Genomic DNA, 12,102 nt, shown 5'->3' with positions numbered 1-12,102 from the left:
CTACCTGTTTCGTTTTGGATTATATTATTCAGACTTGTTCAGCTTCCTTTTACAGTTTTTAGATTCTAGGGAATAATTTATTTTTCCACCACACAGTTTCATTATAAGATTTAGTTGGAACTTACGGATGTACAAATTGAGGGCAGGAAGCAGCTGTGTGGTCATTCAGAAGACATTGTAACCTCAACTCCACAATATTTCACCAATTGTTCATCAGATACCATTTGAGCTTTACCTTAATATTTTTTCAAATATTTTGCTATTGCTGTCCTATAAGGGAAGGGGAGAGTTCCAAAGACTCAACTCTCTTGCTTGTCTGCAAAGTTGATTATCTAGATTCTCCCACAAAATGAAACCTCTTCATCACTTCTACCCTGTTAAGAAATCTCTTGCATTTCAGTTGCATTAGCTCTTGCTGCCTCTAAACAAGCCTAGCCTAGAGGTAACAAGCCCACTCCAGGTATCAGATTCATCAGACTGAAACATAACTTCCCATTTTGTGGTCAGCCCCCTTCACAATAAGCATTAATATTGTTAGCTTAATTATTTTTCTAGCCTTTTGTAAATGTGCACTAATACACACATCTCTCAGCATCTTAAGGCTCCATAGAGTTACCATTTAGATAAAGTTTCTACTCTTCTAAAAATGGAAATTTCCAATTTTCCCACATTATACTCTTATTAGTTCAAAGTAAATTTATTATCAAAGTACGTATGTCACCATATACTACCTTGAGATTCATTTTCTTGCGGGTATTCACAGTAAATACAAAGAAACATAATAGGGTCTGGTCTCTTGTCAGGATTGACATGGATGTTGCATGCTAGCTTTCTAGATGCACAAGCTTGGGCTGTAGAATGTGGAGGGCAAGTTGTTGTCCAGTAAGCAGCATCTGATGAGCTCAAAGGAACCGATGCCGTTTGGTATCAGCAGTTTCACAGGAGTTGCAAGTCAGTGTTGAACTCAAGGTAGGATTGTCACAAGTGAGTATTTGAGATTAGTTTTCCTTATAGGTTTGCTGCCAACCATAGCTGACGAGCTTCATCTGCCTGAAGTAACTGGTTTTAAGGCATTAGTAACTTGCCCCTTCTGTCAGTCTTAATAGCCAAGCCACACCCGAAAGCCTGGTCTTGGTTGTCAGAGGCTATTTGAGGCATATGTAATTGTGAACATTTAATAGGTAGTGCAAACTTGTCCCCTTTAACACCCCCGGCTATAATGACCTTAAAGAACCCAATAGAATCAATGAAAAACTGCATACAAGAAAAACAACCACTGCAGAAAACAAAGTGAGCAAATACAAAAATAAATAATAATAGAGAACAAGGTGTAATCAGTAAATTTACCAACTATAAGCTTATCTAAATCATTCATATCAATTGTAAATAGTACAGGTTCTAGCACCTGTCCTGGCCACGCCACATGAAGATTCTGGAAATGTAAACAAGCTGGAAGCATTTAGTAAGTTGAGCAGAAATAGTTGTTTTGGGTCAATAGCCCTTCAAAGACAAATTAACCTAGAAGAAGAAATAGTATTTGGTTTCTGTTTTCCTTGCCTTTGATAAGGTGTTTGGCAAATCTCCAACAGTCGCGTCTTTCCCTAAACAAATGCCTCTGACTCCAGTTGTAAATCCACCATGTACCCATGTTCAAACCATCCTTGTTGGCTCCAGCAGCTGCTTTCATTTTTGAGTGCAATCAGTAACCATCTCACCATTGTCATAGTCCACAGGTCTGCTTTATCCTTTGCTATATTCCAAGTTTCAACATTTTTCAATACTTTCATTCAGATATAAGGAATTGTAAACTTCATGTGAAAACTATTTCTTAACTGTTACCGTGTCTGAGCCCATGTTGTGCTGACACTTGTGCTCTTGATTCCAAGCAATTGTTCCTTGTCAGGAAAAAAACCCTGTGAAAACCCAGCTCTTGGCCTAGGTGTCTTGTGCCCGTTTATTTTGCATGATTCTTCACCCTAGAGAATGCTTTACCAGAATTCCTGATCCAAACAGACCTTCCCTTCCAGTGTTTTACCCCCAGGTTTAGAGATTAGCTTTATTTGTCACATGCACATTGAGGTAATCCGTAAGTGAGACATGCTACCTGTGCTCACAGACACAACATTCACCATTTCAACTTTTTTATTGCCCTTACTCTACCTGTTTCTGAACTTGCATTCTGCTCCCTGACCAATTTTATTATCATTAAACACTTTCACTCATCATTCCAAGTACATTGTTGACTCTGGCGTTTCCTGGTCTTGTATTGAAAGAGAGGTCCTTCATCAGCTGGGGTTGATCACACTGTCTTATGTCAATCGATAAAGCAAGCCAGGGCAGTACAATGTGGAGAGCAAGCTGATACCCGTGCAGTAAGCTCCCTCTCGTGCTTCTGATGAACCCAATGGAACAGCAGACACACAATTTGGCAGCAGTTACAGTCGACATTGGACTGCTTAGAAACTCCAGCTCCAGATATTTCCTTGAGGTTTCTTCCCCATGAGGGTATTGAACTAACAATGTATTTCCCATGAACATACTGTGTCCTAACAGGTGAGAGAGGCAGTGTTGGTTAATCTAACTACAAGCCTGAAGCAGACACCACTGCAATTTACACTGACTAGGGTAGGCTACACCAGGCCAATCAATGTCTGTCATACCATATTAGCAAATTCTTCAACTGAAGCAGAATTTTATTTGGGTTTTTAGTCATAGAAAAGTTCAGCACAGAAACAGACCCTTGGGCCCATCTAGTCCATGCCAAGCCATTTAAACTGCCTACTCCCATCCATGTGCCTATCTACACTTCCCTTAAATGTTGATTGAGCTTGCATGCACCATTTGTGCTGGTAGCTTGTTCCACACTCACGACCCTCTGAGTGAAGAAATTTCCATTCCTGTTCCCCTTAAACTTCACCTTTGACCATTAACCCATAACCTTTAACTGTAGTCCCACCCAAATGCCTGCATGCACTTACCCTGAATTTTGAATACCTCTATCAAATCTCAATCTTCTACGTTCCGAAGAATAAGGTCATAACCTATTCAATATTTCCTTATAACTCAGACCTGATAACATCCTTGTACAATTTCTCTACTCTCAACTTTTATTTACAGCTTTCCTGTAGGTAGGTGACCAAAGCACACAATATTCCAAATTAGGCTTCACCAATGTCTTATGTAACTTCAAAATAACAACTTATATCTTGTACTCAATACATTGATTTATGAAGCTTTCTTTATGGCCCTATCTTTGTGATGCCATTTTCAATGGATTATGGACCTGTGTTCCCAGATCCCTTTGTTCAACCACACCCCTCAATAATTCACTTTGTAAGACCTACACTGGCTGGTCCTGCCAAAGTGTAACAAATTCCATCAGCAAGCCACAATGGCTTTCCTTGTGCACAACACTCCCAATCTTGCTAATTTTCAAATTAGCAAACTAAATTTGCTAATTCAGTTAACCATATTATCATCCAGATCATTGATATAGATGACAAAACAGACCCAGCACTGATCTCTGTGGCACTCCACTAGTCACAGGCCTCCAGTCAGAGAGGTAACCCTACTACCACTCTCTGGTTTCTACATACCCAATGTCTAATTCAATTTACTACCTTATCTTGAATGACGATTGATGGGACCAACCTCCCATGCAGAATCTTGCCAAAGGCCTTGCTAAAGTGTGTGTAGACAACATCCACCGCCTTGTCTTCATCAACTTTCCTGGTACCTTCCTCAAAAAACTCTCAAAAGATTGATTCAACATGACCTACCATGCACAAAGCTATGCTCACCATCCTTAATCAGTCCACGTCTATCCAAAATGGTGCAAAGCTACAAGTTTGCACCACTCAACACACACACAATGCTGGAGGAACTCAGCAGGCCAGGCAACATTTATGAAAAAGAGTACAGTCGACCTTTTAGGCCGAGACCCTTCATCAGGACTCCTCAGCCTAGTATATACACCAGCTGCATGAACCTGTCGTTCTCTGATACATGTCAGCAGTAAAGTAAAACTGGCTTCCTTTGCAACAACTTATGTTAGACATGATCTTTACAATATATGCAAACTTCATTGTACGTATCTTACACGTCTGCAAACATAAATGACACCAAATGCACGTTGAGGGCGGAGAAACAGTCTAAGGAAATATTAACTACGAGATTCTGAAGACATTGGAAATCCCAAGCGACACAAAATGCTGGAAGGACTCAGCAGGTCAGGCAGCATCTATTGAAAAGAAGAAATAGTCGACATTTCATCAGATTTCAAAGGAAGGGGACATAACCCAGAATAAAGTTGGGGAGGGGGTGGCGTACAAGTTCAGCAGGTGATGAGTAAGACCGGATGGATGGGGGGTGGGCGAGGACATAGGTGGCGGCGTTGGAGCTTTCACATCATTTCAAGTGGGAAGGAAGCTGTTGCTGAACCTTGAGGTTTAAATTTGGAAATAAAAACAGGAAGTTAAGATACAAAATTCAAAATTGGAAGTAAAAAGCAGAAAAAGGTTGCAGTTGATGAGCAATGACCGAAAGTAAGATTAGTATTAATACACTGAATACAGTTGTTCGCATGACTATATGCCACGTGTATGCAGATATCCTGTCGCAATATCCGGTGACGCAACTGCTGGCGGCGGCTTCCGCCCTGGGGCAGGCGGGGTTACTGGCGTCGTTGCTGAGGTGAGTGACATGGCGGGCGGGGGCAATATTTTACCACCTGGACCGGGGGTGGTTTCTGACATGAAGCACTCATTCTTCATTCGTGGACCTGTTGAGCGTTTGTTATACTCTCTGCTTTTAGCTTCAAACATTAAAACGGCTCCTCGCTTTATAGAAGCTGTCCGACCTGTTGACAGTTTGTAGCATTCCCTGCTTTTATTTGTTTTACAGTATTTTTTGATGAAGAAGGATATTTGATTATTGTAGTCTTGAGTTTAAAGACAGTGTTACGTAATTGAGTTTGCTGGTAGCTTTGGCCGGCTTCTAGACCCCAGTAGTGAGAGTCACTGTTGAGGTCCCGATGTTTCTTGCTCTTTGCCTCAGACTGTGGCAGTTTGGTGATAATGAACTACATCAGAGTCCTCCAAATCTTTTTTTTTCATGTCGTTGAGTTCCATTAAATATAAAGTACTCTATATGGTACAAAAGGATTTGAGTACAAGCATCAGTACCTCTTACTGAAATTAAATAGGGCCCTAGTAAGACCCTTACCAGGTCTTGCTACCCAAGGAAAACTTGTGCTAGAGATTGTGCAGTGCAGCTTCCCCAGATTGACGAGATGGGGAGGAATAATCTCATCAAAATATAGATCCTTAGAGTGTTTGACATATTTTCTGTGGTGTTATTGCCATCAGAATTCACATATCAAAATAAGGGTCTAGGTGAACAGAAATATCTTGACTCTAAAGTTAGTGAAATCGTGGAATTTTGTGCATGAGGAATATTGTGAAGGCTTAATTGCTGAGCAAATGGATTTTAAAAATATATTAACAGAATCAATGGACATGGGGTTGGTGCTCAAAAGTGGTTCTGAGGTAATAGATCAATTGGCGTCTTAATGAATGACAGAGCATTGAAAAGGCCAGAGTCCCCTACCTCTTTTATTTGATCTCTTCTTGTGTAAGGAGAGCCTTAAAAGCAGGAGAATTAGAGGGCTAGGAAGACAGTTTGGAACTTATGACTTTAGCAGCCCCTGGATGAGCAATTAAAGTTAAGAGGTGAGGTTGAGATGCAAGAATAATGTTATTGAGGCTGCTTATTTTCACCATTACAACTACGGACATTATCTCGGTTACTGACACTGGATAACCTTTGTCACTCCCTGATTATTTTAACTTGCTGCCTTCCCATTCAACCCCAATGTCTATTCTTCAAAACTATGCTGTCGTACTACAATCTCGCATTACTGCTTACGTCATGATCCAATTAATTTCATTTAAAATTCTTGCATCTTTGCTTCTTGCGGAGTCTTGCCTTCCATCTTTCTGAACTGTTTTGTACAGCTTCAATTCTATTCCCTGTTACAGAAGAAATGTCACAAATTGCCAAATTAACCACCTTAACCTCTTGCAATGAACTCTTCAAGATTTAACTTAATATTTTGCAGAACAAATTATAAAAAGGAATGAATTTTGACAAGTGAATCTTCATACAATAGAACCATTCTATGGAAATGTTTGAACATAGTCATTGTAATTGATTCGGCATTAAATGATATTTTGTCAGGAATAACTGGTTGTTTGCTCGCTGGTGTTTAAGCATTTTCATTTTTTGTCAAATGGTACCACAAGAAATAATTTATTTACAATGTATGGTAACTGAGTAGATTATGCTGTTCCTCCTCTAGACATTGAAACTTGGACTCATTAAGAAATGAAAAATGTTCAAACAGCAATAAATTGTTCTTGCAAATTGACTTCAGTGGCCTTAACTCCAACTCTTGGATCAGGTTATCAACCTGGTTGGCAGTTGGAGAGTTCATGGATACTTGTGTCTAATTTTGTTATAATTTGGCTTTACATCAACTTGTATAATAGAGTATTTGCCTTCATAATTAAATAGATGCTGCTGTTCTGTGGCCTACATCAAAACATTGCCCAAAAGTGGCTTGGGAGATTTAGTTTATTTTTAATTCATGTGGTGGTGACTCAGGACTGCATTCAAATAGTTTTTAAGATGTTTTCTATTTTAAATAGAGCAAATGTCCATCTTCAAGATTATTTGTAGCTATTTGCCACAATTAAATATATGTTAAGTTGTGTATAAGAAGAGCCTTACAGGAGAGCTTAGGTAGAGAGTTTGAGGGTTATACCTTGGCAGAGCATTTAAAATTGCAGATGAAAATCTTTCTATTTTGTTACTAAAACCTTATTTGATATTTCTTAGGCTTCTGAAGTGATCTTTTTTCTGAAGCTCCAGTATAGTTTAAAGTTTGAAAAGTACCAATGGCCTAGCAATATTCATCTTGTATGAGGCTAAACTTCGCCCCATCCTTCACAAAGATTATGAGGATAAAAAGTTGTCTTTGTGCTGTATCTTTAATTTACTCATGTTTTTCTGACTGCTGCCAGATAGGTAACAGTTAGAAATCATCTGGCAAACACAGGCTGCCCACCTGAAAGCTGAACGGATCATTTAGAGAGAGGGATTTTAGAGGTGAGTAGGGTATAATTGATGTCATCTCCAGCTTGGTTATTAAAATGTGAGTCACCTCCAGTCTCAGCTTTTCTAATACACTACCTGCTGCTCCGATCTCCCAATTTCCCTCATTCCGCCATGTCAATGAATCATACAGCATGCAAGTAGACCTGTTGGCCTGACTGGAGACTTCCATCTAAACTGGTCCTACTTTCCTTAATTTGGCCTATATCTCGCTAAACCTTTCCTATCCATGTGCCTAATCTAAGTACGGTAGTTTTTAAATGTTGATTATGTACCAGCCTCAACCACTTCCTCTGTGGCTTATTCCATGTACTGACAACCCTTTGGATGATAAAATTGTGCCTCAAATTCTTTATTTAAATTATCCCCATCTCACCTTGTGCCTCATGATTTTGTATACCTTTATGTGATCAACTCTTCTTCTTCACCTCAATGGAAAAAGAAGGCCCAGTTTGTTCAGCCTGTCTCTATAGCTCCGTCCCTTGAGTCCTTGCAACATCCTCGTAAGTTTCCTCAGCACTCTTTCCTGCTTAAGGGCATCTTTCCCATTAGCAGAATGACCAAAACTGAACACAGTATTACAAATTCGGCCTCACTTTTCTTTTATAGCTGCAACATAATGTGTCCAAACCCTGCTAAGTTATTAATTCATGGGAGGCATTCTGTTGAGACTGATCCTTCTCTTAACCTGCAAATTCAGACCCAGATATCTGACTTGTAGCTTTATGCCAGGTGAGAACAGCAAATTCAAATCAGGCTAGGAATCTTAGATATTTCCTTTTCTGAACAGTAATGACCTTTTACCACATAGGTAGAGATTAGGTAGAGACTTTTTGGGGTAAATGAATCATGCTTGTAATCACTGTGCCCTCTAAGCTGTGCAATAAACTAAACTTGTTCCTGCCATATAGCACATCTACGTAGCTGGAATTTTCTTTGATGTTAATATAATTTTGAAATTATGCTAATATAATTTTGGAAGCTATGTTAATATAATTGTGAAATACCCTGCAATTAATTACATTAATGAATATCATCCAGAAATTTTCTAAACAATAAACGTAACGCAACCGTAACTTTGAAATGTTTTGGAGCTTCAACATTGCCAGTGTTTCAAGTTACAACACTGTTACAAATAGCAACAATACAGAATGGAAGTATCATCATAAACCACTGGCTGGCTGAATGCAAAGCCACCTAGTCAAAACATTTTATTTTTGCCATTGTGCCTGACAGTTGCCTTGACTGCCTGATATCATTTACTTGTGTTATGAGTTATAACCATATAACAATTACAGCATGGAAACAGGCCATCTTGGCCCTTCTAGTCCGTGCCGAAAGCTTACTCTCACCTAGTCCCACTGACCCGCACTCAGCCCATAACCCTCCATTCCTTTCCTGTCCATATACCCATCCAATTTTACTTTAAATGACAATATCAAACCTGCCTCTACCACTTCTACCGGAAGCTCGTTCCACACAGCTACCACTCTGAGTAAAGAAATTCCCCCTCGTGTTACCCTTAAACTTTTGCCCCCTAACTCTCAACTCATGTCCTCTTGTTTGAATCTCCCCTACTCTCAATGGAAAAAGCCTATCCATGTCAACTCTATCTCCCTCATAATTTTAAATATCCTCTATCAAGTCCCCCCTCAACCTTCTACACTCCAAAGAATAAAGACCTAACTTGTTCAACCTTTCTCTGTAACTTAGGTGCTGAAAACCAGATAACATTCTAGTAAATCTTCTCTGTACTCTCTCTATTTTGTTGACATCTTTCCTATAATTGGGTGACCAGAACTGTACACAATGTGTACAGTTGTGGCTTGTGTTTGTTTGATGTACATATTACAAAAAAAATTTAAGTGCCATGCGGTTTTCAGGCCGTGTTTAAAAAAAAAATTCTTGCTCAGAGCATTGGTTGGTCCACCCAGCCTTAAAAAATAGAGGGAATGTTGCTTACAATATTATTATACTATTCAAATATATTAACCTCCAGAGAGATTTGCTGTGAGATTTCTCTAAAGTTTTATATTGTGGTTTCTCCTTACCCCCAAGTGGATCACAGTTTTTAATAACACCTGCTACATTTCAGTTGGCTTTGTGTCACGTGTGATCCAGTGATTGGTTTTCAGTTGATGTTAGGTATGTGTTTTCTGCTTTTTGCACACACCCAATTGTGATGTTACAGTGTTAGCGTGTTTCTAGTTTAGTTTTCTGTATATATTTATCATATAGGACGTGTTCTTTTCAAGTATTTAAAGAAAATGACATGCTAGTTAACATTTACAATTCATTCAATTGCCACAGGAGGGCAAATATTTCACGTAGAGCCAGGCGGAATTTTTTTACTTTGCCGTGCAGATTGTGCTTTCATTAGAACCTAGAACTCGGGTATTATTCATTCTTGTGTAATGAACTAATAATTTTAACGTACACAAATATAGATGTTTTTGACTCTTGTCCTCTTCTGAAACTTCATTTGCAGAATTCTGTGTATGTTGTTTAGAATCACATTCTAAAAATGCTACATCAATATTATGGTCACATATAGGAAGAAGAACAATCTCCAGTTCTCTGGGATAGGTTTACAAATTGGATCAGTGGTCAAACAGTACTACCATTGGGTGAGTGAGTCTTTTTACTGTGTACATAGCAAATTCATTCTGCATTTTAAGGTAACAAATTTGTTCAATATTTGCATCCAGCATTATGTACTCAGCATATCACATTCCAAAATGTCACCTTTAGTTCAAATATAAAACATTAAGACCGCAAAACAGAGGAGCAGAATGGGCCAATTGACCCATCGAGTCTGCTCTGCCATTTGATCAAGGCAAATTTATTATTCCCTCTCAACCCCTTTCTCCCTGTAACCTTTGATACTCTTCTTAATCAAGAAGTTATCAACCTCTGCTTTAAATATACCCAATGACTTGGCCTCCATAGATTTATGACTCTCTGATTTAAGAAATTTTTCCTCTTCTCTGTTCTAAAAGGAAAGTCTTATATTCTCAGAGTATATTCTTATATGTGCCCTCTGGTCCTAGACTCTCCATCTGCTTAAAACCATCTTCTTCATATCCACTCTATTCATTCCTTTCAATATTCACTCAGTAGGTTTTAATGAGATTTCCCCCACCACCACCATTCCCCATCCTTCTAAGCTCCAGCAAGTACAGGCCCAGAGCCATTAAACGCTCTTCTTTCATCCTTGGGATCATTCTCCCAATCTTCTCTGGACCCTCTCCAGTGCCCTTACTTGAAAATGGGGCCCAAAACTGTTCACAGTACTCCAAGTGGGGTCTGACCAATGCCTAATAAACCTCAGCGTTATGTAGCAAACACGAGGAAATCTGCAGATGCTGGAATTTCAAACAACACACACCAAAAGCTGGAGGAACTCAGCAGGTCGGGCAGCATCCGTTGAAATGACACACACAAAATGCTGGTGGAACACAGCAGGCCAGGCAGCATCTATAAGGAGAAGCATTGTCGACGTTTCGGGCTGAGACCCTTCGTCAGGACTAACTGAAAGGAAAGATAGTAAGAGATTTGAAAGTAATGGGGGGAGGGGGAAATGTGAAATGATAGGAGAAGACCGGAGGGGGTGGGATGAAGCCAAGAGCTGGAAAGGTGATTGGCGAAAGTGATACAGAGCTGGAGAAGGGAAAGGATCATGGGACGGGAGGCCTCAGGAGAAAGAAAGGGGGGGGGGAGCACCAGAGGGAGATGGAGAACAGGCAAACAACTAAATATGTCAAGGATGGGGCAAGAAGGGGAGGAGGGGCATTAACGGAAGTTAGAGAAGTCGATGTTCATGCCATCAGGTTGGAGGCTACCCAGCCGGTATATAATGTGTTGTTCCTCCAACCTGAGTTTGGATTCATTTTGACAGTAGAGGAGGCCATGGATAGACATATCAGAGTGGGAATGGGACGTGGAATTAAAATGTGTGGCCACTGGGAGATCCTGCTTTCTCTGGCGGACCGAGCATAGGTGTTCAGCGAAATGGTCTCCCAGTCTGTGTCGGGTCTCACCAATATATAAAAGGCCACACTGGGAGCACCGGACGCAGTGGAGAGGAATGAATAATGTTCAATAATCTCTGAATATTAAAATATGAATATCTATTCTTAATAAATCCAGTTTGATCCTTAGAAATAACCTTAGGTAAAATATTCTCGAGCCTGTTGGCCAAAACCCTAGAAAGAATTTTAGAATCCATATTTAATAACGAAATTGGTCTGTAAGAGGCACATTCAGATAAATCTTTTTCTTTTTTAAGAATTAATGAAATTGATACCTCATACAAAGTCTTCGGGAGGGTCCCAGAAGATAGAGAATCAGTGAAAATTTGGCGTAAGTAAGATGTATTTCAGTAAATGTCTTTAAAAAAATTCTATTGTGAATCCATCCAGTCCTGGACCTTTACCTGATTGAAAAGAGGATATAGCCCTTGCTATTTCCTCTCATTTAATAGGCGCATCTAATGTATTCATATCTTGAATAGAATTTTGGGTATATTCAATCTTTGCAAGAATCTATTCAGATTTATAAAGGTTAGAGTAGAAATCCAAAAATACCTTATTAATTTCCTGACAATCTGACATTTCAGTTCTATCAGTTCTTCGTATTTTCAATATCTGCCTTCTAGCCATAGTTGCTTTAAGTTGACTGGCCAACAGTTTACCTGACTTATCTCCATGTATATAAAATTGACTTTTTAGATTTCAAAAGTTGCTGCTCAATGGGAAAAGTCAAAAGCAGATCATGCTGTGTTTGAAGTTTCACCCTTTCCTTATATAGATCTTCAGTAGATGTTACTGAATAAACTTTATCTATTTCTTTAATCCTGTTAGTAATCACTAAAAGCTCCGCTTTAGTTTTCCTTCTTAAAGCTGCTGAATATGAGATCATCTGTCCCCT

General features: G+C 39.4%; 1 protein-coding gene across 8 annotated transcripts in view; it reads left to right on the top strand.

Annotated features, from left to right (window-relative positions):
- Positions 1-4,636: 4,636 nt before the first annotated feature.
- Positions 4,637-12,102, top strand: part of LOC140738480 (transmembrane protein 248-like) — a 39,295-nt gene continuing 31,829 nt past the window's right edge. For 4 of the 8 annotated variants that reach the window (XM_073065804.1, XM_073065803.1, XM_073065799.1 and 1 more), the window contains exons 1-3: positions 4,637-4,692; positions 9,728-9,800; positions 11,462-11,535. The gene's annotated coding sequence lies outside the window, so the exon portion shown is untranslated. Of the gene's footprint in view, positions 4,693-7,082; positions 7,168-9,727; positions 9,801-11,461; positions 11,536-12,102 lie in introns of all 8 variants that reach the window. The other 4 variants (XM_073065801.1, XM_073065802.1, XM_073065805.1 and 1 more) reach the window with 4 other exon arrangements.

This window comes from Hemitrygon akajei, chromosome 14 (assembly GCF_048418815.1).
Source record: "Hemitrygon akajei chromosome 14, sHemAka1.3, whole genome shotgun sequence".
NCBI lineage: Eukaryota > Metazoa > Chordata > Chondrichthyes > Myliobatiformes > Dasyatidae > Hemitrygon > Hemitrygon akajei.
This window is presented reverse-complemented; position numbering and strand designations above follow the sequence as displayed.